We start from the raw sequence: 5,071 nt of genomic DNA, 5'->3' as shown, positions 1-5,071 counted from the left end.
GCGATCATTAAAAAGTCAGGAAACAACAGATGCTGGAGAGGATGTGGAAGAATAGAGACACTTTTACACTGTTGGTGGGAGTGTAAATTAGTTCAACCATTGTGGAAGACAAGTGTGGCAATTCCTCAAGGATCTAGAACTAGAAATACCATTTGAACCAGCAATTCCATTACTGGGTATATACCCAAAGGATTATAAATCATTCTACTATAAAGACACATGCACACGTATGTTTATTGCGGCACTATTCACAATAGCAAAGACTTGGAACCAACCCAAATACCCATCAATGATAGACTGAATAAAGAAAATGTGGCACATATACACCATGGAATACTATGCAGCCATAAAAAAAGATGAGTTCACGTCCTTTGCAGGGACATGGATGAAACTGGAAACCATCATTCTCAGCAAACTAACACAAGGACAGAAAACCAAACACCACATGTTCTCACTCATAAGTGGGAGCTGAACAATGAGAACACATGGACACAGGGAGGGGAACATCACATACCAGGGCCTGTCGGGGAGTGGGGGGCTGGGGGAGGATAGCATTAGAAATACCTAACGTAGATGATGGGTTGATGGGTGCAGCAAACCACCATGGCACGTGTATACCTATGTAACAATCCTGCACGTTCTGCACATGTACCCCAGAACTTAAAGTATAATAAAAAAATAAAAAAATTAAATTCTGAAGGAAAAAAAAACTTTTGCCCTAGAATAGTATGTCCAGTGAAAATATCCATCAAACATGAAGGAGAAATAAAGACTTTTCCAGACAAACAAGAGCTGAGGGGTTTCATCAGTACCAGACCTGTCCTACAAGAAATGCTAAAGGGAGTACTTCAATTCAGAAAGAAAAGGATGTCAGTGAGCAATAAGAAATCATCTGAAAGTACTAAACTCACTGGTAATAGTAAATACACAGGAAAACACAGACTATTATAACACTGTAACTGTGGTGTGCAAACTACTCTTAAGTAGAAAGACAAAATGAACTAGTCAAAATAATCACTACAACAAATTTTCAAGACATATGTAGGACAATAATAAATAGATGAGATAAAAAGTTAAAAAGCTGGGGAATGAAGTTAAAATGTAGAGGTTTTATTAGTTTTCCTTTTGCTTGTTAGTTTGTTTATGCAAGCAGTGTTAAGTGGCTATCAGCTTAAAATAATACGTTTTAAGACAGTATATGCAAGCTTCACGGTAACCTCAAATCAAAAAACATAACGGAAACACAAAAAATAAAAAGCAAGAAATTCAATCATACCACCAGAGAAAATCATCTTTACTAAAAGGAAGACAAGAAAGAAAGAAGAGAAAACCAGAAAAGAACCGGAGAACAAATAACAAAATGGCAGGAGTAAGTCCTGACTTATCAATAATAACACTGAGTGTAAATGGACTAAAGTCTCCAATCAAAAGACATATAGTGGCTGAATGAATTAAAAAAAAAAAAAAAAACAAGACTCAGTGATCTGTTGCCTGGAGGAAATGCACTTCACCTATAAAGACACACAGTCTGAAAATAAAGGGATGGAAAAAGATGTTCCATGCCAATGGAAACAAACAAACAAAAGAGCAGGAGAAGCTATGCTTATTCAGACAAAATAAATTTCACGACAAAAACTGTAAGGGACAAAGTTATTATATAAATGATAAAGGAGTCAATTCAGCAAGAGGATATAACAATTTTATTTTGTTTTATTGAGATGGAGTCTTGCTCTGTTGCCAGGCTGGAGTGCAGTGGCACCATCTCGGCTCACTGCAACCTCTGCCTCCCGGGTTCAAGTGATTCTCCTGCCTCAGACTTCCAAATAGCTGGAACTACAGGCATGTGATACCATGCCCAGCTAATTTTTGTATGTTTACTAGAGACGGGGTTTCACCATGTTGGCCAGGATGGTCTCAAACTCCTGACCTCAGGTGATCCACCTGCCTCAGCTTCCCAAAGTGCTGGGATTACAGGCATGAGCCACCATGCCCGGCCAACACTTAAATATCTATGCACTCAACACTGGAGCACCCAGATGTTTAAGGTAAATATTAGTAGAGCTAAAGAGAGAGACAGACCCCAATACAATAATAGCTGGAGACTTTAACATGCCAATTCTCTACAATCTCTTTCAGAAGATTAGAGTTAGAGAAAACAATTCTTGCTTCTTTTTTTTTTTTTTTTTTTTGAGATGTAGTTTCGCTCATCTCCCAGGCTGGAGTGCAATGATGCGATCCTGGCTCACTGCAACCTCTGCCTCCTGGGTTCAAGCAATTCTCATGCTTCAGCCTCCTGAGTAGCTGAGATTACAGGCGTCCACCACCACACCTGGCTAATTTTTTGTATTTTTTGCAGAGACAGGGCTTCACCATGTTGGCCAGGCTAGTCTCGAACTCCTGACCTCAAGCGATCCACCCATCTCGGCCTCCCAAAGTGCTGGGATTACTGGCGTGAGCCACTGTGCCTGGCCTGAGAAAATATTTCTTAACTAATTATATAAGTCCAGCATTACCCTAATATCAAAGCCAGGCAAAGACAGTGTAAGAAAGCTACAGACTAATATCACTCATAAATATAGATGCAAAAATTCTCAACAAAATACAAACAGTCCCTAACTCACTATGGGTCTACTTAAAGATTTTTGACTTTATGATGGTGTGACTGTAATAACCATTACGTAGAAATAGTACTTCAAATTTTGATTTTTGATGATTTCCTGGGCTAGTTATATGCAATATCATACTTGCTTATGCTGGGCAGCTGTGGTAACCTGCAGCTCCCAATCAGCCATGCGATGATGAGGGTAAACAACGAATACTGTACTATACTGTATTCAATATATTCAACAATTTATTATAAAATAGGCTTTGTCTTAGATTATTTTGCCCAACAATAGGCTAATATAAGTATTCTCAGCATTTTTTTTTTTTTGAGACGGAGTCTTGCTCTGTCACCAGGCTGGAGTGCAGTGGCCCAATCTTGGCTCATTGCAACCTCCATTACCCGGGTTCAAGTGATTGCCCTGCCTCAGTCTCTCGAGTAGCTGGGACTACAGGTGCACGCCACCACACCTGGCTAATTTTTTTGTATTTTAATAGAGACAGGTTTTCACCATGTTGGCCAGGATGGTCTCGATGTCCTGACTATGATCTGCAAATCTTGACCTCCCAAAGTGCTGGGATTATGGATGTGATCCACCATGCCTGGCCAGTATTCTGAACGTATTTAAGGTAGGCTAGGCTAAGCTATGATGTTTGATAGGTTAGGTGTACTATGCATTTTTTGATTTATATTTTCAATTTACAATGGGTTTATTGGGACTTAACACCAACAAAAGTTGAGGAACATCTCTATTAGCAAATCCTGTGCAAAAAGAATTATATACCACAACTGAGTAGGATTTATCCCAGATATGCAAGGCTGGTTTAACATTTGAAAATCAATTAACAGCCAGGTGCGGTGGCTCACGCCTGTAATCCCAACACTTTGGGAGGCCAAGGTGGGCGGATCACTTGAGCTCTGAAGTTCAAGACCAGCCTGGCCAACGTAGTGAACTCCTGTCGCTATTAAAAAGTACAAAAATTAGCCCAGCGTGGTGGCACGAGCCTGTAATCTCAGCTACTTGGGAGGCTGAGGCAGGAGAATCACTTGAACCTGGGAGGTGGAGGTTGCAGTGAGCCAAGATCACATCACTGCACTCCAGCCTGGGCAACAGAGCGAGACTGGGTCTCAACAACAACAAAAAAAGAAAATCAATTTACATAATCAATCACATGAGCATATCAATAGATACAGGAAAAACACTGGACAAAATCCAACACCCATTCATGATAAGAACTCTCAGCAAACTAGGAATAGACAGGAATCTCCTCAACTTAATAAAGAACATCTACAAAATACCTATGCTAACATCAGATATAATGGTGAGAAACTCAAAGCTTTCCCTTAAGATCAGGAACAAAGTAAGGATGTCCTCTCTCACCACTGCTTTTCAACATCATATTGGAAGTCTTAGTTAATGCAATAAGATAAGAAAAGGAAATTTTATACAGATTGGGATGGAAGAAATAAAACTGTCTTTGTTAGCAGATGACATGACCATCTATGTAGAAAATCTGACCAGAAAATCCCTCCTGGAACTAACAAGCAATTATAGCAAGGTTTCAGGATACAGAATTAATATATAAGAGCCAATCATTTTCCTATACCAGCAATGAGTAAGTGGAATTTGAAATTAAAAACACATTAGCATTATGTTAGCAACACCCAAAATGAAATACATAGGTATAAGTCTAACAAAATATGCACAAAACTTGGATGAAAATCTTCAAAGAACATCTAAATAATTGGAGATACATTCCATATTCATGGACAGGAGATTTACTGTTATCACTTCTGGCTGGGTGCGGTAGCTCATGCCTGTAATCCCAGCACTTTGGGAGGCCGAGGCGGGCAGACCAAGAGGTCAGGAGTTCGAGACCAGCCTGATGAACATGTAAACCCCATCTCTACTAAAATACAAAAATTAGCCGGGTGTGGTATTGTGCGCCTGTAATCCCAGTTTCTCAGGAGGCTGAGGCAGGAGAATCACTTGAAACCAGCAGTCAGAAGTTGCAGTGAGCCAAGATTGCGCCATTGCACTCCAGCCTGGGTGACAGAGCGAGACTCCATCTCTAAATAAATAAATAAATAAATAAATAAATATCAGTACTTCCTCACTTGATCTACAGATTCAATGCAATCCCAATAACAATTCCAGCAAGTTATTTTGTACATATTGACAAACTGATTCTAAAATTAATATGGAAATGCAAAAGATCTAAAATATTGAAAGACAACATCATCAGAGGACTGCCACTACCCAACTTCAAGACTTGCCACAAAGTGACAGTATTAAAGACAGCGTAGTACTGGCAAAAGAATAAGCAAATGCAGCAGAATGGAGATCTCAGGAATAGATCATGAATATAGTAAACTGATCTTTGACAAAGGCACAAAGGCAATATTAATGAAGCAAAGATAGTCTTTTCTTTTTTTTTTTCTTCTTTTTTTTTTTTTTTTTTTTTTTTT

The sequence above is a fragment of the Rhinopithecus bieti genome, unplaced genomic scaffold (genome assembly GCF_001698545.2).
Source record: "Rhinopithecus bieti isolate Rb0 unplaced genomic scaffold, ASM169854v2 scaffold_29928, whole genome shotgun sequence".
Lineage (NCBI taxonomy): Eukaryota > Metazoa > Chordata > Mammalia > Primates > Cercopithecidae > Rhinopithecus > Rhinopithecus bieti.
This window is presented reverse-complemented; position numbering follows the sequence as displayed.